Source organism: Bactrocera dorsalis, chromosome 5 (genome assembly GCF_023373825.1).
Source record: "Bactrocera dorsalis isolate Fly_Bdor chromosome 5, ASM2337382v1, whole genome shotgun sequence".
Lineage (NCBI taxonomy): Eukaryota > Metazoa > Arthropoda > Insecta > Diptera > Tephritidae > Bactrocera > Bactrocera dorsalis.
The window spans coordinates 64,923,501-64,947,011 of NC_064307.1; the positions used below are offsets into that span (position 1 = coordinate 64,923,501).

Here is a 23,511-nt window from a genome sequence, read left to right on the forward strand (position 1 = left end):
GATCAGATGCTAACAAAATACTTGACTGTCAAAATTCCGTTACGGTCGCACTACAGTACTAAGGCAGGGAAGACTGAACTTGCTTTTATAAGTCGATTGGTTCTACACTCAAATAGGTGGAAAGCAAATAAACTAGAAAATGATCAATGTAAAAATTTTTAGGCAGGAGTTTTAATTATTGCAATTAGTGCATTAACTTTTACAAAATTCTAAAAGCTTAAAGAAGAAAATGTTTAAATTGAGTTGCCACATGTTTGAAATTTTTTATTTTAATTAAATTGTTCACAAAATGTATCCACAACGAAATTGTTACAATATTTGCATTAACTTGTACAAAATTCAAGAAACCTTAAAGAAGAAAATTTTTAAATTGAGTTGCCACATGTTTGAAATTTTTTATTTTAATTAAATTGTTTAAAAAATGCACTGTGGATAAGACACCGAAGAACATTAAGTAACCACATAGTTAAAAATATTTTTTGAGGAATTGCCACCCGTTTGGAAAAGGTTTTACATAAGAAAAAAAAAATTAACAGCATTATTATTTCAAAATAGTCAATTATTTTGGCAGCCCTAATTTTTGTTAATTAAATGAAATAAAATAAAAATAAAGGAAAAAATTTTTAATCCGGCTGCCACATGTTTGAAATTTTTATTTTAATTAAATTGATGAAAAATGCACTGAAGAGACTGAAGTATCATCTTAGTTAAAAGTATTTTTAGAGGAATTGCCACGAGTTTGAAAAAGTTTTTTTTTAAGAAAAAAAATTAAACATTATTATGGTTTACAAATAGTCAATTAGCTTGGTAGCCTTAATTTTTCTTAATTAAAATTTTTTCAAACAGGTGGCAACTCTTCAAAAAATATTTTTAAAAAATATGTATGATTTCAAAATAGTCAATTAATTTGATAGCCCTAATTTTTCGTAATTAAATGTTTTCAAACAGGTGGCAACTCTTTAAAAAATATTTTTAAAAAATATGTATGATTTCAAAATAGTCAATTAATTTGATAGCCCTAATTTTTCGTAATTAAATTCTTTTAAACAGGTGGCAACTCTTCAAAAAAAAATGTTTTAATTCTTAGTAGAATTATTATAAAATGTATATCAAACAAACATAGTTTAAGAAGGCTTGCGGCTGAAAATATTTATTGACGCACATACGTTGCCATACAATAAAAAATTTCATTTAAAAAAATATTTTAATTAAAATATTGCTTTAAAACTGAAGGCATGTGAAAAATTATTACTTAAAAATATTTCCTGAAGAAATTTTGTTATTGCTTTACCTTCGAATAACTGCGTATATAAATCTTTATTTCAACTACACTTCCGTTACATTTTAATTTCATGCATTCCAACTTCATATTCACCGCATGCATGCTTGACTTTGCTATCATATTTTATTTGATATTGCTTTTATTTATACCATACATGTTTTATCCATGCTTTAATTGCATTTATAATTGCTCTGGAATTTATTTGCTCTGGTCAACAGTCTATGAAAAAAATAGAGCAGAAATTTAACACAGAGTTGTTTTCAATGATTTCGTGTAGCTGATGAATGAATCAATGAATGAAAGAATGTTTGGTGTATCAGTCTACACACTGGACTATAACAATAAAGCAATAACAATTTAGTAAAAAAAACTGAAATTTCATACTTTCAGCATCGACTGTGCTGCTCTATCATAGAAATACAAGAATTCATGCATTTTCACACAAATAGCCACAAACACACATGTACACATATACAAACTAACGTTAGTTGTGATTATAATTGAAAGTTCATAAAACGCAGTTGACCTCTGCTGGACTGCCGTCCGCCGTCCCAGTGCCTCGCTGACACAGTGCGTGTGTAGAGTATGCTACAAATGTACAAAATTTATAATTGTTATTATTTTGTTGTTGTTTTATTGCTTTATTTATGCCTCGAGTGTTGTTGGCTTTCTAACATTTCGCAGCAGAGTTCAAAGCGTCTATATTCAACGTCTACTCCATCATTAAATTTTCCATGTTATTCGGTCATTAAAGCTTAGTTTTGTACAGTTATGCGGCAAGTGTCAATTTTTATGACGCCATATTTAATTGGTTTTTGACAAATTGCAGACACACGCACACACCCAAATGCTGGTGTGTTGAGCATTTTCAAATGCAAAATCATCGAATTATTTTCACTTTATCTTTGCTTAATTGCTTGTAGCTGTAGTTAGATTTCTTTTTCGTAGACTACGTCGTGACTCAGTGAGCCAAGAAAGTAGAGCAATTCATTTGTGTGGAATGCATGCATTTAACGGGAATTTATTATGCGTAATTTCCACACTTTTGTTGTTTTGCTGGAAAATAGTTGTAATTTTTTAACTGTAACTCAGGTTTCTGCTGCCATATTTCAATTGAGTGTCATCTAGATCAGTTACTAAGAAAAATTAATGATCTAACAAATATTTTTCATTAGGTACTAAAAAATATTTTCCGGAAATCAGTAAGTGAAATATGAGCATAAATGTTTCGAATGGTTGTTTTGAAGTGATAATTATTAGGGGTATATAAAAATGACCGAGCAAGTGTATTCGTTAAATTTTTATGTGCCTATCTGTGCAATCCATGTCACCATAGAGCTCACATAGTTCATGGTTCGAATATCTTCAACTCCAGCGCACGGGTTCGTAGATCTGACATTGAACAGTTCTCTCGACTGCTTTAAGTTGTTTCACATTTTGCTTCGCCATATTTTTGTGTCGTATAACAGAACGGGAATGTTAGGAGACTTATAAAATGTTCTTGTCCATCGAGAGAGGGATCTACTTCGCAATTGCAAACCATTCTCAAAGCATCTGTTGGCAAGAGTTATTCCGCGCTTGATATCAGCCCGAGCAAAACGTGATATTATGTAGCCCTCAATTTAAAAAACTCAATGACTTTATCTATATTGGAACCATCATAAGTACTACAAACAACAATGGTTTTTAGTTACTTTTTCAAATTGATGAATACATATTATCTCGTTTTGCTTTCTAGTTTATATTACTGGGATCAAATTGGTTAGCTTTGTTCAAAAATCTGGAAATAATATTCTGAGTAATCTACTTTAACTAATACCTTAGGGCTTGATCTACTTAAGTTCATAGTCAAAATATCACAGTAAACTCATCCATATAGTCCATCAGCCGCCCATAACAAAGTCCCTCAGTTTTTGGGATATTGAAATTGAAAATTTGCACACTATCTTGTCTCATTGCGAAGCTACTTATTTATCGAAACCAACGAAATCTCTTTCAGTTTAGATCACTGCAATATAGAGCTGGCATACATACTGAATAATAAAATTCAAGGGCTGGTATGGAAAATTTTTATTTGACAAGGTATCTTCACGAAATTTGATAGAGAGTATAACCAAATCATACGAGTATATCGTACCACTATAGCAAATACACAGCTACCATTTCAACTGATCCATGAAAATCAAGCATTAAGAACTTCTTATAAGCTTCAATTATATAAAATATTCACATGGTGAGGGTATTATAACTTCGGTGCAGCTACCGTATTTTTTCGTTCTTAATAATCTTAATGGAATCCTATTCTATTGCAACTGCCGAAATTATGAGTTTTCCAGCTCTTTTTGGTCGAAAAGCCTTAAATATTGTAAATTCGCTTTCTAGACTCTGCCTTGAGGCAAACCGATAACATTTAATGGAAGAAATATTGGTTATAATACAGAGAGTAAAATATGTGCTGATAATTTTGAGTCCTTCTCTGCTACTTAACTTCATTACTACCAAGCACAAACATATATTATCATTTTTGATAAACCTATTGAGAATTTCAAAATTATATATTGTTGATAAGTGAAAGGTAAGGCATACGCGCTGCTAAGATATTTTCTGTACATATTTTTGCAGATTTCAAGTTGAAATAAGATTAATAAGATAAAGTTCAATACTAAAAATTAAATTAAATTTATTTTGTATATAAATATTATTTCAAAAAAGTTCATAATAACTGCTGAAACTTCCTCAAACTGTGACGTTCTTTGTTTAAGGCTGAATTATTAAAAACACGTTTTGAATTCCTACGTCACTAATATACAAATTTTCAACATTAATAAATTTGTAGTTCGAAAATGCAGAAGTAACAATTGAAAAAAATCGAAGTTATAAATTAGAATAAACGAACCGATAACCGAAACTAAACAGTAAAACCAGTAATAATTAAAACAAAACCGAAGTTATCAACAAATAAGCTCAATTTACTAGTCTAGAGATGAGAGAAAAGCAAACAAAAACTAATTTGCATAAATTAGACGACAAAAACAAAAGCAAAAACGAAAAAAATTAAATAAACATACATATATAATTATTTATCAGCTAGCTGACAGAAATTAAGCGCTTAGTGGGCGCTAATTTGTAGCTGCTTAATTTATTTAGTTTTCAATTTTCTGATGATAAGCGGTATACAGGAAATTTGAATATTTAAATTTATTAATTAAAAATTAAAAGAATAGACATGAAAAAACAGGCAATAAAAAGTCTGAATGGTATAATTAAAGCATGGGAACTAAAAAAAATTGTGGTGAAGTTGGGAAAAAATATATTTTTGTGTGAAGTATTGTATGAAACCGCATAAATTTCACTAAAGTTGTGCTTTTTTGATTTTTTTCCAAACAAAAAAAAAAAATACAAAAAATACAAAAAATTCAAAAAAAACACTCCGGCAACAGGAAAACCATCTCAAATAACCAGCACAGACAGCGACAAGCGTTGTTAAAAAAAATCACTAAATTTAAGTGCGCTTTAATTACACCCTGTACTTGATACGAGCGCACGTAAACTGATACAATCTACAACAAACACACACGAAAAGTACAACAATGCACATTGTGACAGCCACAATCTTTATATAACAAATATTATCTGCCCATCGCACTGACTTATTGTTTTTATGGTTTTTTTTTGTTTATTTATTTGTTGTTTTTGTCACAGCTCACTGGGCGACCTAAATTCTGTCAGCGCCCGCAAAATTTTGTAAGAGTACGCTTGTACAGTATACTCGTATATAGTATGTACTTATGTATGTATATAGGAAATGTGTATGGTACATATGTACATATGTATAGTAGATGTATGTATATATATGTTTATATGTGCATATACTTATGTGCATATATGTATGTCTGTGTCTTTGCTGCATAAAAGTTGTATGTGATATGACCGAATCGTGATAGCACCATTGACCCGATTCCACTGCCGTCAACTGGCTTGTTAACGCTTGTTTACTGACCAGCTTCAGCGAATTTATGAGCTCGTGCGCGCTTCGTGGTTAGCATAGCTACATTATTACACATAAGTATATGTACTTATATGTACATATGTGTATGTATAAAATGCTTATACGCCATCTACACATGCAGCTGTGTGAAGAAGTTTGATAACGGTAAAGTGAAAATTGGAAAATTTTCCGTCACTAACTTCTCAATTTTCTTTCAACATCTTACAAAACAGATTCTCAGAATTCCACGTCAGCTATATGGACCTCTTTAAGCAGTGGGTTAAGACTATGCTTAAGTCTAAGCATTAGTTTCTAGGTTTTTGAACTTTGAAAGTCATTTTTATGAAGGGTAATAATAACAAGACAAGGGACCCTGAAAAGGTTAAAATATAATTAAATATTACCATGATCTCCACGTAAGATTACGGTGAAATAATTATGTTCGGTGTATAGTACATATATACTTTTTTTATTAATAAGACTCTTCATCATTTCCCGACAATATTCTTTGCAATTTTGATAATCTACCGACGGTATTCAAAGTAAAACCTTTGACAACAAATCTTAAGGTTTTCGACCATATACTAAAAGCTCTTTAAACTTCTTCATAACACAAGCGAAATATCGGAGTAAAAAGAGGAAAGGAGCCAGCATGATTTAAACTGAAATATTTTTGGTTTACTAAGCTTTTGGTTGAGACTGAGACCATACTTTAAGAAGTTCGAGTAGAACTAGCTGCTCTCTATATACATATATATGTATAAGTTCATCCTTAATGCAGATCAAAGTGCATTTTATAACGAAGTTTTAAGAGGTGTTCGTCTCCATCTTCTTCTACTGTTCTGAGAGATCTCGCCCACCGAGTCAGGGGACTATAATTTGTTCACGGTAAGGCATACCTGTCATAGGAGGCGCCTAAAATCTACACAAATGCACTGTCTAGTTCGTAGGGCTTGACCTTAAAAACATACACATAGTCTTGTCAGAGAATAGTGCTATAATATTCAGCTCTGCACTGGAAGTATAGGCTTTTAATGAGATTCATGATAATGAAAAGACTTTTGAAATTTACGCTAAAAATTTAATCAGTTATGAATGGCATGGGTGCTCAACTGAAAGTACCTTCAGCTACAAGGTCTAATCGAATACGAGGTACGACGGGCAACAGTAAACGCTTGGAGTTCGCTCCCATTTGCTCATTACGGTCGGCGCTTCATTGAAAATTCGTGGTGTCTTTGGTTTAAACTAAAATTCGGAGCGAACCGATCTTCTATTAGTTCAATGTGGAGTCACATTATGGCCGCGTGCCGAAACCATAGTACAGCACAGACTTTACATGGGCCTCGAGCCCGAACAAGATGGACTTAGGTATCCATTCCAGCTTTCATACCGGTACCAAATAATGCTTGCATTGTTGTTAGATATTTTTGGTCTGATATATCAGTTACTGCTGGATTTGATTAGATCAGAGAGTGTATGAAATAGGAAGAGATGATATCATATAGGCATCTTCTTTTCACCCATTCAACTTTTGTCAGACTGAGGTTGAAACATCTTGGTTGGACCAACTTTTGGCGAACTTGGCTTATTGATGTGAATCTAATAAAAATTATTATATTTGTAGGACCTTTTAGTAGTTAGGATCGGGACTACTATATAATCATATTTATGTGGTTAGATTGGTTCATGACATTTACTTTTTGAAGATAATTTCATTTAAATGTTGACCGCGGCTGCGTCTTAGGTGGTCCATTCGGAAAGTCCAATTTTGGGCAACTTTTTCGAGCATTTCGGCCGGAATAGCCCGAATTTCTTCGGAAATGTTGTCTTCCAAAGCTGGAATAGTTGCTGGCTTATTTCTGTAGACTTTAGACTTGACGTAGCCCCACAAAAAATAGTCTAAAGGCGTTAAATCGCATGATCTTGGTGGCCAACTTACGGGTCCATTTCTTGAGATGAATTGTTGTCCGAAGTTTTCCCTCAAAATGGCCATAGAATCGCGAGCTGTGTGGCATGTAGCGCCATCTTGTTGAAACCACATGTCAACCAAGTTCAGTTCTTCCATTTTTGGCAACAAAAAGTTTGTTAGCATCGAACGATAGCGATCGCCATTCACCGTAACGTTGCGTCCAACAGCATCTTTGAAAAAATACGGTCCAATGATTCCACCAGCGTACAAACCACACCAAACAGTGCATTTTTCGGGATGCATGGGCAGTTCTTGAACGGCTTCTGGTTGCTCTTCACCCCAAATGCGGCAATTTTGCTTATTTACGTAGCCATTCAACCAGAAATGAGCCTCATCGCTGAACAAAATTTGTCGATAAAAAAGCGGATTTTCACATTTCGAACCGAACACTGATTTTGGTAATAAAATTCAATGATTTGCAAGCGTTGCTCGTTAGTAAGTCTATTCATGATGAAATGTCAAAGCATACTGAGCATCTTTCTCTTTGACACCATGTCTGAAATCCCACGTGATCTGTCAAATACTAATGCATGAAAATCCTAACCTCAAAAAAATCACCCGTTAGTATGTACTTATGTATGTATGTATGTACATAGGAAATGTGTATGGTACATATGTATGTATGGTAAAATGTATCCATGGTGTATATGTATGTATGTACGGTGTATGTGTGCCTTTGCTGCATAAAAGTTGTATGTGATATGACCGAATCGTGATAGCACCATTGACCCGATTCCACTGCCGTCAACTGGCTTGTTAACGCTTGTTTACTGACCAGCTTCGGCGAATTTATGAGCTCGTGCGCGCTTCGCGGTTAGCATAGCTACATATTTACACATAAGTATATATGTAAATATGTATGTGTATGTATAAAATGCTTATACTCCATCTACTCATACGGCAGTATGAAGAAGTTTGATAACGGTAAAGTGAAAAATGAAAAATTTTCAGGCACTAACTTCTCCATTTTCTTTCAACATCTCACCAAACAGATTCTCAGAATTCTAAGTAAGCAATATGGACCTGATTAGCAGTGGGTTAGAACTAAACTTACGTCTAAGCATTAGTTTCCAGGGTTTTGAACTTTGAAAGACATTTTTATGATACATAATAACAACAAATAGACAAGGCACCCTGAAAAGGTTAAAATATAATTAAATATTACCATGGTCTCCACATAAGATTACGGTGAAATAATTGTGCTCGGTGTATAGTACATATATACTTTTTTATTAATAAGACTCTTCATCATTTCCCGACAATATTCTTTGTAATTTCTACCGACAGTATTCAAAGTGAAACCTTTGACAACGAATCTTAAAGCTTTCGACCATATACTCGTACTAAAAGCTCTTTAAACTTCTTCATAACACAAGCGAAATATCGAAAAAAGTGGAAAGGAACCAGCATGGTTCAAACTGAAATATTTTTGGTTTAGCAAGCTTTTGGTTCAGACTCAGACTATACCTTTAGGAAGTTCGAATAGAACTAGCTGCTCTCTATATACATACATATATACATATATACTCGTATAAGTTCATCCTTAATGCAGATCAAAGTGCATTTTATATCGAAGTTTTAAGAGGTGTTCGTCCCCATCTTCTTCTACTATTCTGAAAGATCTCGCCAACCGAGACAGGGGACTATAATTTGTTCACGGTAAGACATACCTGTCATAGGAGGCGCCCAAAATCCACAAAACTGCACTGTCTAGATTGTAAGGCTTGACCTTAAAAATATACACATAGTCTTTTCAGATAATAGTGCTATAATATTCAGCTCTAAGTTGGAAGTATAGACTTTTAATGAGATTCATGATAATTAAAATTAAAATTAAAATTTAACCATAATTCATTAAAATTTAACCATTTATGAGTTGCATGGGTGCTCAACTGAAAGTAACTTCAGCTACAAGGTCTAATCGAATGCGAGGTACGACGGGGAACAGTAAGCGCTTGGAGTTCGCTCCAATCTACTCATTGCGGTCGGTCTTTTATAAAAATTCGTGGTGGCTTTGGTTTAAACTTAAATTCGGAGCGAACCGATCTTGTATCAGTTCAATGTGGAGTCACATTATGGCGGCGTGCCGAAACCATAGTACAACATGGGCTTTACATGGGCCTCGAGCCCGATCAAGGTGGACTTAGGTATCCAGTCCGGCTTTCCAATCGGTATCAAATAATGCTTGCTTGTTGTTAGATATTGTCGATCTGATAGATCAGTTACTGCTGGATCAGAGAGTGTATGGAATAGGGAGAGATGATATCATATAGGCATCTTCTTTTCACCCATTCAGCTTTTGTCAGTCTGAGGTTGAAACATCTTGGTTGAACTACCTTTGGCGAACTTGGCTTATTGATGTGAATTTATTAAAAATTATTATAAAGGGTGATTTTTTAAGAGCTTGATAACTTTAAAAAAAAAAAAAACGCATAAAATTTGCAAAATCTCATCGGTTCTTTATTTGAAACGTTAGATTGGTTCATGACATTTACTTTTTGAAGATAATTTCATTTAAATGTTGACCGCGGCTGCGTCTTAGGTGGTCCATTCGGAAAGTCCAATTTTGGGCAACTTTTTCGAGCATTTCGGCCGGAATAGCCCGAATTTCTTCGGAAATGTTGTCTTCCAAAGCTGGAATAGTTGCTGGCTTATTTCTGTAGACTTTAGACTTGACGTAGCCCCACAAAAAATAGTCTAAAGGCGTTAAATCGCATGATCTTGGTGGCCAACTTACGGGTCCATTTCTTGAGATGAATTGTTGTCCGAAGTTTTCCCTCAAAATGACCATAGAATCGCGAGCTGTGTGGCATGTAGCGCCATCTTGTTGAAACCACATGTCAACCAAGTTCAGTTCTTCCATTTTTGGCAACAAAAAGTTTGTTAGCATCGAACGATAGCGATCGCCATTCACCGTAACGTTGCGTCCAACAGCATCTTTGAAAAAAATACGGTCCAATGATTCCACCAGCGTACAAACCACACCAAACAGTGCATTTTTCGGGATGCATGGGCAGTTCTTGAACGGCTTCTGGTTGCTCTTCACCCCAAATGCGGCAATTTTGCTTATTTACGTAGCCATTCAACCAGAAATGAGCCTCATCGCTGAACAAAATTTGTCGATAAAAAAGCGGATTACGGAACACTGATTTTGGTAATAAAATTCAATGATTTGCAAGCGTTGCTCGTTAGTAAGTCTATTCATGATGAAATGTCAAAGCATACTGAGCATCTTTCTCTTTGACACCATGTCTGAAATCCCACGTGATCTGTCAAATACTAATGCATGAAAATCCTAACCTCAAAAAAATCACCCGTTATTTGTAGGACCTTTTAGTAGTTAGGATTGGGACTACTATATAATCATATTTATGTGGATTGCCAAGAGGTCACGTAACTTGATAATTATTACATTACTTTAATATTCCGATGCTTTGGAAAGGTACTGTTCCTGTATATGATGGCATCAGAAGGGCTTGCTGCGTTATGAGTTTCTAAAACCGAGCGAAACCATCAATGGGGAACACCACCGAGAATAGCTCATCAAATTGAAGCGAGCGACAGCCGAAAAAAGTCCGCAATTAGCGACTATACTCGAAGCGATAATTTTTCATCATAATAAGGCTCTATCTTATGTTAAAAGACCGCTTATAGCACGGAATTTGGCCCTCCTGACTACTATTTGTACTGATCGATGCAGAATGTTCCCGCAGGAATATGCGCGGTGCGCATCAGAACAGGGTATCAAAAATTTTCATAATTTATGGCTTGCTCATCAAACTGGAGATGAAATCTAAAAATTGCCAAACAGATGAGAAAATGTTATATATAGCTTCAGAAAGGCAATACTTCAAATAATACCATTGTACAGGTTTTACAGAATCATTGGGGCGTACTGAGCCGCTGAAATGTTATTTGTATAGATCACGTGATCTCACTTAACTTTTCGGCAACCCAGAGGATACTTGGTGAAAGACCGGAAGTCGTGAGCTGCTTGAGCCATATGCAAAAGGATCGTTCTGGCCTCTCCCAAGTGAATTGCGCTCAGAGAACTTTTCTCACTACCGTGAACTTCTACACATGACTCCACCTTCAACAGCGGCTACGCTGGCTAAGTCATGTCGTCCGAATGAATGAAAACACTCTAGCTTTGAGAGTATTCGACACAGTACCCGCCGGGGAAAGCAGAGGAAGAGGAAGACCTCCATGCATATCTTAAGCAGGTGTTAATTATTTTTCAAAAACTACTTAAAGTTCTCCTTATCCTAACTTTCTTCCAAAAACAAAGACTTTATCTCAATTGGGTTCTAGCTAAAAATTCCACAGCCACTTAGAAATCCACAAACCATAAGTCAAGCTGACAACTCTCGTGAAATATATAAAAATAAGTACAAAAGTCAAAAAGAAAAAATAAAATAAAATAGAAAATAAAAATAACAATAACAAGAAAGCCGAACAGTTACCGCGAAAAGATCAAAATCGTGTCATTTCATGGTTTCATATTTTATTTAATAGTTTGTTGTTATTTCATTTTCGTGTTGTTTTTGTATTTTGTGTTTTTTCCACACACTTTCGTCCACTTGATTGTTTAAGCTTTTCCACGAAAGTCAAGCAGTAGCTAAACTATAATATATTTATTACTTCGAGTGAAGTAGTAATTTACGCCAGTCGGCATTAAAGTGTGAGCAAGCGCTAGCTAGTGGCAAGGCAAGTCAAGTGGCAGCAGACTTGCGGTAGTCGGCGGCGCGTCTTTTGTTAAGTTGACAGTTTGGCAGTTGTTAGCCGTGGCTGTTGGCTGCTGTTTTGGCCATTTGCAGTTGTTGTGTGTAGCCAGTGTTGCCACTTAATGCTGCGAATGCTGCTAGCCACATGTTGCAGACTGTCGTTGGCAGCTTTGTGACAGCAGTGCCACATTTAGGTTGCTAACGCCAGTTTGGCAGCTGTCAAGAGAACAGCACTACCGGTTTGTAGGTGGCTATGTGTGTGTTGCTAATTCTACTGGTGTAATAGTTCAAAATAATATATATTCTTATTAGCACATACACTCATAAATGTTGTTGTTGTTTACCATAAACATTATTTTAAGTTTTATTTCTTCTTGAAATTCTCTAAAAAGCTTTTGCCTCTTTTTTGGTTTTAATTTTTTTCTTGCTTTCTCGTTTGTACTCACATTGATCCGCAGTGTCATGTCTAAGTCCCTAGCTAAGCAGCTAAGCATGCCAAGTAAGGGGCGTGGTAGGCTAACGATATGTTATTAATACCTGTTAAGTTTTCCTCGGCGCGCTTTGACATTAAACCGCTTAAATGTCAAGCTCATGACTGCGATATTGGATTTCATGCTTGACAATTCAGTGAGAGACAGCTTAGACAAATATATGGTATGCAAACTTATTATGTACACCTCATATAGTACATATATACATATACATGCTTAAGTCTATAAGAACAGCTTCTTATCAGCTTAAGACTGATACCGACTTGATGGTCCGAAAATATGGTTTTCTGGTAAAAAAAAGTATTAGAAAAAGAACCAATGAGCACCAACTTCATAAACAGTGTGTCTGCTGAAGTATAAGTCAATGAATATAAATATCTTTAAACAACATTTTTTTAAGAACTTGAAAGAGGAGTGTTCTTGAAATCACTTCGAATTCAAAGCTTAGTTCTTTTGATTAAAAGTAGTAAGAATTCAAAAGGATGAACTCCAGAAACAACTGATTTATAATCTAGGATAACAGTCTTCGAATCCGAAGATCGTTTTTTTTTGGTTAAAAGTAGGTAGAATTAGAAAGTATGAACTCCAGCGAAACCGTATGTCTATGATAACAGAATGACAGCTAGAGTGTACCGAAAATGCCAAGAAAACTATCAACCCTGATTTCAGTTCAGTTCAGTTTCTCAAGTTCTAAGATCATTATTTCCAAAATTATAGTATCAGCAAGTAAAGTCTGGATATGCTTTCATGATTTCATCATTATTTTGAAAAAAAAAATGTTCAACAGATTCGACCCTCTGAGTAATTTTACAATAGATACATATCTGTATATAACATTAAACAATAAAAGGACCAGTTGTGTAGCGACAAATAACTGGACGGTCCCTAGGAAGATACAAATCAGGTCCGTTTCTGTTACGGTACTCACGCAGTGAGGCTAAAGATTTTGGTTCACGCAACTCGTAAAAGTTGCAGGGTGTCAGATGAGCTGGAAATATCTAGACAATTTCTTCTCCACTTCCAAGCAGACTAAGGTTGAAGCATCTCTGTTGCCATACTCTCTACAATCCCGGCGAATTGGAGTAGATGTAAGCCAGTTCAATAAATTTGTGGTTGGCTCTATGCGCTTTGTGAATATACGAAGGTCGTTTTGATACGTACTTAGAAGTACTAGGATCACAACGGACAAGCGTCTTTAGCAGTCCAAGTGGTATAATTTGTGATCTAACAAATATCAGCTTATTTACATAACCTAACCTAAACTTCGGTTACCTATACCCAACTGTAGTGGGAAGAATTGGTTGTCTAGTCATACATTCGTTTTTTTTACAGAACCGTTGGTCGCCCTACAGAACCTAGAATATTCCTGATGGATACAGTTTTAGCTTATTTACTTAACCTAAACTTCGGTTACTTTTACCCCACTGTCGTGGGAATGATTGATTGGACCCCAATTTTTCTTGATTACAGAACCGTTTGTAGCCCTTCATGACTTACCAATAATCTTCTTGGATACAATTTCAGTTTTGCCTGATTTTTATGAGTTTTACTAGTAAAGACAGTCTGACTGTAACAGAGCTTCGGACGTCCTGTTCTGTAGAAGAAGTAAGATATCGAGAGTGAGGTGTAGAATTTTGATGTCTGAAAATAACTACGTATGTATGTGCAATATAAGACTGGATTTGACTATAGAGCTAAAAGTGTATTGAATAAAGATAATTCCTTTTTCGGAAGAATGGTATTTTTAGATAGAAGAAGTCATATGTAGACTGGAATAAACTATTTGGTTTAGATGAAGGTTTTTTTGAGAAAAGAAGTTATAGAAAGGCGAGAGTAAAATACATATATCGGATCGATGTTCTGACGTTGGAAAATATGATAGAGCTCTATAAACTATATGGATTAGGTTAAACGGTTTTCACAAAGAAGTTATATGAAGGCTCGATTAAAATATGTCAGATAAGTGAATTTCTAGTACTCTAACGTTGGAAAATTTTAGAAAACTGTATATATTCTTATTTTCTTATGGAACAGTTGTAAAATATCGATAATATAAGAGGATAGAGTTTGAGTAGTTTTGTCATGGATGTCTAGAAAAGATTTCAATATGTGTGTTGTTGCAGTATTGACTAAGATACAGCCAGTTTTTGGTGAGATTTATGGAAAATGCTGCTTTAAATTAACTTCGCCGACTGATTCGGGCAAGGCAAGGATTGTCGCTAGGGCTTTGGGAGTATTGGATACCGGTTCATAAGGCAACTAATTAGAACTAACTAACTAGAAGGGAGTCCAGAAACTATCAAGCGAGTCCAGAAGCTATTTATTGTATTTTTTACTATTATAAGTTAGATTAGGTTAGGTTAGTCTGGTAGGCCAATGAGCCACGCATAGACCAGATCCTTTCCCATACCAGATGGAGTTCAGTTACAAGACCCATGAGGAGTAGTCATCCTTTAGGATGCGAATTTCAGCAGACTCTTGGGTCTCATTATCGACACTTCTTCCAGTGTAACATACCGCAGGACAACAGTTGCTTACAGCGTAGTCTTGTCAATGCGGGACAAGTAACTTTTATAAAAACAACCGTTAAGTGTTTCCTATGGGAAGAGACCGGCAAACAGCGTGCTTTCATTAAAATTTTATAAAAATTATAAAGTTTAGAGTAAGCTAGCAATATTTCTAATCCAGCTTCGGGTTTAACCTTATATTCTACACTGATTTTCCCCATTAATGTTATTTATTGCGAATTTCCCCTGCAAGCCTCAATAAAAAAAATGTCATATCCTGACAGTTGTCGCTAATTGACTGCACTTTGGTGGTCAATCCGCATATATTTTTCGCTGAAAACTCACTCATTTCATTTTACAGCTAGCAATTGCCGCCGAGCGCATCGCACGCGAGAGGCGACAGCCGTAATTGGCGGTGTCAGTTGCACGCGCTGGACCCTGCTGCTGCGCGAACAATATAATTGAGCGCATAAATTAGGCATGTGGAAGAATGTCAATATGTTTGTATATTATATGAGAGCGTATATGCACGCACACACATGCATACAAATGTATCTGAGCAAAAATGTCGATGGAGCATCAATGTTGGCATAAATGTTTCCGCAATAAAAATTAAATTTAATAACATTGAAGTCTATTGGTTATGTATATATGTATATGTATGTATACACATACTATGTATTTATGTGTTTGTTTACGTACACAAATATATCGACAAACGCTGGCAAACATAAAAGTCTCATAGTTATATTTATTTATGAGTGGACTTGTCCAGTGCAACAAATGCAAGTTCATGGTTTTGTCTATGTATATATATACTATATAAAATACATATTTACATACATACATATATGCATTTATCTACCAATTCCTGCTTGTTTTGCTTTCATTTCTAACTACTTTTCCCTTGCTTGCGGCAATTTCTCATTTTTTCTTTCTATTAAATAATTTGTTGTTGTTGTAATTTAATTTTTTGTCATTCCGTTGCTTTTGTTTTATCATTTTGTTGCTTTTGTTTTGTAATTTCGTTGTTTTTGCTTGTGTGCTATGCCTGTGTTTTTATGTACAGCGCACATTAAAATTAATTGAAATGATTTTTACAACGGTGTAACGTTTGAGGTCGTAAATTCTGCATTTTGACGGCCAACAAACATTATTTATGTGTGCGTATGTACATATGTAATGTCCCACACTGTTATATGCACATGTACAGCGCTATGCAAATGCCAGTTTAGACACTGTAGAAAGGCATTGAAATTTAAATGAATGAGCGAGTGAATGATTGCGAAGCGTTTTTGTTGTTGGTGACTTTTAATTTTATGCACGTATATATGTGTATGTGTGTGCAATAATATCTGCGCTTTAGCAGAATGTAGGGGCTATTATGCAATTCGTAGTTTTTGAATGGAAATGCATGTCTTTTGCATACAAGCTTTTAGAAATGTTTATTGTGGGTATAAACATATACATATGTATATACTCATATACATATATATCTATATACTATACACTAATGTACACATATGAACTATTACGGTATATTTGCGTCAATATGACTTGCAGTTTTAGCCAATTAAGTGTTGAGGTTGTAAGAATAAAGCAATAAATTTGCCTAACTGTGATTTCTTGTCATAAATCGTTCGCCCTTGCACGATAAATATTTCTAGCAAGCGGCATATCCGCGTTTCGTAGGTTAAATATTACATTGTGTGAGCGCAAAATATAAAACATATCATATATTTTTGTTACATAAAATTCAAAAAAAAAAAAAATATAAAATTAAAGTTAACATGAATAAATTAAAAAAATATTTTATGGAACAGATATAAAATTAAAAAAAAATTAAAACAAAATGCATATAAAAAAATATAAAATTATTAAAAGAAACAGAAAGTTATTTTACTCAAAAAAAATTAAAATAAAAAAATTACACTAAAAAAAATAATAAAAATAATTAAGAAATATTTTAAAAGAAATTACAAAAATTTTTGAATTACAAATGTACAATACTTTAATATAGTTTAAAAAATTAATTTAAAAAAATCGTAATAAAAACATTAAAAACTAACTTCAAAGAAATAAACTATGAAAAAATTATATAAATTTTTTTCAAAAAAAATAATTTAAAACAATTTTAAAATACTAAAAAAAATTATAAATAAATTAATTAAAAACAAATATATTAAATATAGTATATGCAAGAATTATTAATGATTTGCTTTAAGTTAATAGTTTCTTAGTTAAGGTTGTTTTATCATTATTTTTAGTTAATTTTTTGTACTATATAAAATTAGTACTGTAAATAAATCGTTAAATTAATAATTAAGAAGTCATTAAAATAATTATAATCGCCAAATTAAAAAAAAATTATACAAAATAGCTAAAATTGTATTTACACAAAAATATAAAATATTAACTAAAGGGATTTCATATGAAAAACATAAAGTTTTATAAAAAATATATTAAAAAAAATAAAAATAAATTTAAAATAAATTAACAAATAAGAAATTAAACTTGTAAAATTATTTTATAAATTATATAAATTAAAAAATTATAATAAAAAAATGTCTTAAAATAAATAAAATATAAACAATTTTTTTTTTAAATAAATAATTAAAAATAAACTTAAAAAAATAAAAAATTGTATAAATATATATAAAGTTTGTATATAACATAAACAAAGTTATTAAGAAAATTAATTTAGAGAAAACTTTAAAAAAAATATTTTATATAACATTTATTTACAAAAAATATAAAATATTAAATAAAAATGTTTTTTATAAGAAAACTAATTAATATAAAAAAAAATTAAAAAATTAAGAATATAATATAATATAAAAGTAATATATAGAAAAAAAATTAAAAAATTAACTTATGAAAATAATCTTAAAAGATAATAATAAATTAAAAAAAATGTATGCAAAATTTTTATATAAAAAATTGTTTAATTAAAAAAATTAAAAAAAAAATATTTTATATAACATTTAAAAAAATAAAAATTCAAAATCAGAATAAATATTTTTTACACACTTTTATGCCATAAAAAAGGCATCTGTGAAAGGTATTAGGAAATCTTACGAGACCACTTTTGTAAAGCAGCAATTTCCTGCAAAACTATAAGTTTTCCTAATGATGTTTTTATTGAGTTCTTCATAGTACAAATCGAAAAAAATATTGTTTTTTTTTGACCCACCCTCATGTGCATATGAATATATTATTTAGTTGTCTATGAAACATGTCAATAATATTTAGTCTTTCCATCAATCAGTCATTCATGCTGTCATTTCATAATTAAATTTTTATAAATGCACAATAAACATTTGTAAATGTCTAATAAAAATGCCAGCTTAGGCGGCTTATGACAACCACACACAATACATATGAATGCAGTTAGTAGAAGGTAATGCAGTGAAGCGAAGCATTAAACTTTAAATGCATAGATAGACAAACAAAAATAGTTACAATAAAAATCGGATTTACATATGTGCTACATACCAAATATAAACGATATGAAAGGTAGATACGTATATATTTTCGTACATATATGTATACTTGTGAATATATGTTATATGCATATAAATATCAGTACTAAGTTGCTACAAGCTGCTTAGAAAATGCTTGCAAGCGACCAAAACAAACAGTAAAATTTATTTTAAAATATATATAAATATATATGTGTATCTACAACCACATAAATAATATATACCCTTACACACATAAATACAGTGCAACAATTTCATTCTCTATACAGCCGGCATGACTCAAGCGCATTATTGCTGACAAGCAAGTATATATATTATAACCACACACATCATCATCTATAATATTTTAGCCTGAAAATGCGCATTTTTCTTTCAGAATTTTCATTTATTTATGCATATTTCTAGTCCACCTTCTTGTTTGCACAATTGTCATTATGAAATTACACATTTTGCATGTGATTTTTTATTGCGCTGACATATGTTGAAAATTTTTAATAGACCATTGCTTGAGGGCAGTAAAAATTTTACGATAAATAAATTTTCGTTTGTAATGCATAAACGCTTATTTAGGCATATTTAAATTGTATGTGCATTTCAGTAGCCGAATGTGGTAGAATTTTGCATGAATAAATGCAATTATTGTAAATACTTTCTGAAGGCTCAAAGTGGTTTGCTTGTGTTCGTGGCAAATAAATTTAAAATGAAAACCAGAAATCTAATTTAGACTAAGATTTATTTTGAATTTTGAGGTATAGTTGTTAGAAAATTCATATCTCCCTCGATTACGTTCAGTTCATCGGAACTTTTAGAAAACAATTCATATACTAAGTACAATATTGAGAGTCAATTTTTGAACATTAAATACACTTTAGTCTAGCAATTTTATTTCAAAAATGGAAGAAATAGGACTATATAAGGACCTAGCCCACAATAAATTGATTTACATATCATTTGAACTTGTTGAATAAGATTTATTTTGAAGCACTTTGTAATCAAAAATACCTAACAACGCGCTAACCACGTACAGGCACTTCTTTCAATAGCCTTTTTTGACAGAACACGTCTGATTCGTGTCAAACTCTCATCTTATTTTTGTTCAGCATTGTTTGGCATTTCTTCAGAGAAAGACTCACGCTTGAACAAGGTTTCAATAAATCCTTCAACTCTATAACGAAAATTTACGTTCTATAAAGAAGGTGTTTCGAGCGCGTTTCGCTCAACTTATGGTCACAATAATTGAGCTACTGAGCGTACTACTCGCAACACCATCACCCATCCGGAGATCCGGCATTCATTATTGGATAATATTCGACCGAATAGAGCACGTCCAGCATGCAGTGGAGAAAATACAGCAGCCGTAGCTGTGAGTGTACACGAAGACCATGGAGAGTCGATTCGGCACCGTTCGCAGCACTTGGACTGAAGTATGGAGCGACTTGGCGTATTTTACGTCGATATCTTAAATTGTAAGCGTATAAAAAACAGCTTGTTCAAGAACTGAAGATGCTTGACCATCTCAAGCGACATCGATTCCCTCTATGGGCTCTTGAAAAGTTCTAAGAAAATCCAACGTTTTCGAGACAAATTATCAGTCGAAATGCTCGAACGAGTCATCGAAAATTGGACTCAACGGATGAACCATCCAAAATGCCAAACAAATTTTCTTTCGAATGATAATAAATATTCCCCACTAATATCGGTATTTTGCTTGAGACGATTATCTCATGGTACCAAAATGAGACTCCTGACTAACAGAGTCACTAAATGAAGATTGTGACAATTAGAGACATGAGATAATCGTCTCACGCAGAATACCGATATAAGTTTGAAGTTTCTGCGTTTCTTCCTTGGAAAAGTAGAGAACCTCGAAATGGATCACTTTTTATAATATCAAAAAGAAGGTAATCCATTACCTAGGATTGTGGAGGTTTTCGACACCTTTACGAAAATGAATTTTACGTTAGCTTTTTAATAATATTTCAAACAAAAATTCCAACAAAATTTAAAAAATAAAAAGAAGTTATTTTTACCTTCAGAATACAATAAGTTTTATACTCATATAAATATATATAATATAATTAATATAAAAAAAATTTTACACTCAACTCCTTTAACTGAACTCAAGAATTTTATTTATTATTTGCAGATAACCAGAGTTGCTGTGTACTGCCAAAAGGTGAGTCAATCTATAATAATGTTTATAAAATATACTTGTATTCCAAAAATACAAAAGTAAGAAGCACAAAGCCTCTAAATTTTAAGGTTATGTGAAAGACATGTATGTATATCCAAAAGTGGTATATCTTCGCATTATCTACTACTTTGTCTGCAAAGTCTTACTATTTTTTGCCCCACAGTAGTATGTAGTAGTAGAATCTTTGAGACTTTCTGAAGCGTAAACAAAGACTTGGAGTTCATATTGTGTTTAGCTATTTGATTGACTAAGAGCTTACAGATGTAGTTGACACAATAATTTTGGCTACTGATATCTATAATACTCAAAAGACAGGTTAGAGAGTGCGAATTCCTACACCCACATACATATGTCGTTCCAGAGCTATAAGCTGCATTTTATACACTGAATTGGATATATCACGTAGTAGACCAATCAGTCGTGATCAGTCGATGTAGCCTAGTCCGCATGTATATACGCGTACTAGTCACTCAAGTTTTAAGATATCGATCTGAAATTTTGCACACATTCTTTTATCCACAAGAAGCTTCTCAGCTGTCGGAACCGCCGATATCGGATCGCTATTGCATATAGCTGCCATACAAACTGACAGATCGAGAGCAAGTGCTTGTACTAAACTTTTTTTATTTGCACAGATATATTAACGAAATTTGGTACAGATTATTGTGAGAAGCAAAGGTATAATCTCCAAATAAATTGTTCAGATCGGACCACTATAGCATATCGCTGCCATACAAACTGAACTATTGGAATCAAATTCCTGTATGAAAAACTTTTTTATTTGACGAGCTATCTTCACGAAATTTGGCATGCATTATTATCCAAAATAATGCTACAATATCCGAAGAAATTCTTTAGATTGGACTATTATAGGGTATAGCTGCCATACAAACTGAACGATCAAAATTAGGTACTTATATGAAAACTTTTTTATTTGTAGAAATATCTTCATGAAATTTGGCATGAATTATTTCCCAAAAGAATGCCACAACCTCTGAAAAAATTGTTGAGATCGGACCACTATAGCATATAGCTGTCATACAAACTGAAGGATCAAAATTAGGTACTTATATGGAAAACTTTTTTATTTGTCAAAATATCTTCATGAAATTCAGTACGAATTATTTCCCGAAAGAATGTCACAACCTCTGAAGAAATTGTTCAGATCGGACAACTATAGCATATAGCTGCCATACAAACAGAGCTATCAAAATCAAAATTATATTCGTTTTATGACATTTTAATTAAAGGAAATACACCGGTGTAAGGTATTATAACTTCGATGCAAACGAATTTTCCATTTTTCCCGGCTTTGCTTTTCATTATATTTTTCCCAACTAGTAAAATCCTACCTCAAATCATATGTGACCCTCTTCAAACACACATTTGTTGATCATTTTATAACCGTTCATGCTATAAAAAATGCACCTAAGGGTATTATAGCGGCGGTGTAGTCGTAGTGGATGTTTCTTTCTTCTTTTATCTATAGTTAGAGAAAGTGTGGTTCGTCAGTTCCTTCGGCTGAAATTTCATACTACTGGAAGGTATATTATCAAGCTTAGTTCTTAGCAATGAGTTAAAGCAAGTTTTTTTCGATGAAAAGAGAATCTTAAACCTAATTTTAAAATAAGATGTCGCCGTGGGTATATAAATCTGAGAAATAACTGTAAAATTGTCATACTAAAAAATTAGACATGATCGTGACAAATTTGTCTAGCGACTCCAGACAAATTTACTTCAACACCAGCAATTATTTATGTACGAGTATATATTTATGTATATACATATGAATACATCTATTGTATATATATACATACATATTTAAATTTATGTATTTATATTGTGTATATAATATGTACTTGGGCTTTAAGTTCATATGTACTACAAATTAGACAAACCAGTTGACAATATGTTGTACAAGCCAGCACAAGCACACACACACACTCTCTCGCACACTTGTGCAAACACTCAATGCGTTTGCGTTAAACAAATTACAACGTTGCGGCCGTAAAAAGATTTGTTGTCATGCATTTTATAGTATTTAACGGTCATGTTTGTACATTAATTTGCTTTTTATGTCATTTTCGTATATATTTATTTCTCGTTTTTTCACACAACACGCCGGCGACTAACAACAGCGTGAGTATGTAGGTACTATGTATGTGCATAAAAAGTAATGTATGTGTGTATGTGTATAATAAGTAATATATGTTTGTGTGTGTTGGAGCGCCGCCATAAACCTTTTTGTCAACTTACAAATTAGTTGACACCGTTGTGGTGCTTACAATAGCGCAAAGGTGCGACGACGCGTAGTGAGAAGGTGGAAAATTGGCGCTTAGAATTTTAGCTATGTCGACAGTTGACAAGTGGCACAATAACAACAACAAAACGGCATGCTTTATTATATTTTTTCTTCTATTTGCACTAATGTGTTGTAGTAATGACGCATTAACATTTTTTATTTCACACATTGGTTGTCGTTGTTGTTGTCTTTATTAGCTGTGTTACTACTTTTTATTACAATGGCGCTTTGGAGAGACGCGTTGACTTTTATTAAGCGGTAAGCATACAGCTACATATGTACATTTTATGTGGTTGTATGTTGCTTGTGTGCTTGCTTGTCGCACACATATACACACATATAAGTACATGTAATCGTACATACACATACATAGATAGACATGTAAATGTTTTGCTTGTTTCGATTTAATTTTGGTTGTCGCGCTTAATTAACTAGTACCCACAAACAACAATAATGCACTTTCTAAGTGATTAAAATTACAAATTGTGTTTTATAAGTTTGAAGAGGGTCGCATACGATTTGGGGTAGCATTCTACTAACTGGAAAAAATAAAATAAAAAAGAAAACCAGAA

The 23,511-nt window shown here is 33.0% G+C and overlaps 1 protein-coding gene across 3 annotated transcripts in view; it reads left to right on the top strand.

Annotated features, from left to right (window-relative positions):
* LOC105227885 (uncharacterized) overlaps window positions 1-23,511 on the top strand; it is a 193,102-nt gene that overhangs the window by 38,857 nt on the left and 130,734 nt on the right. For 2 of the 3 annotated variants that reach the window (XM_049457823.1, XM_049457824.1), the window contains exon 3: window positions 20,590-20,619. The exons of the other annotated variant lie outside the window; for it this stretch is intronic. The gene's annotated coding sequence lies outside the window, so the exon portion shown is untranslated. The remainder of the gene's footprint in view (window positions 1-20,589; window positions 20,620-23,511) is intronic. 3 annotated transcript variants of the gene reach the window in all.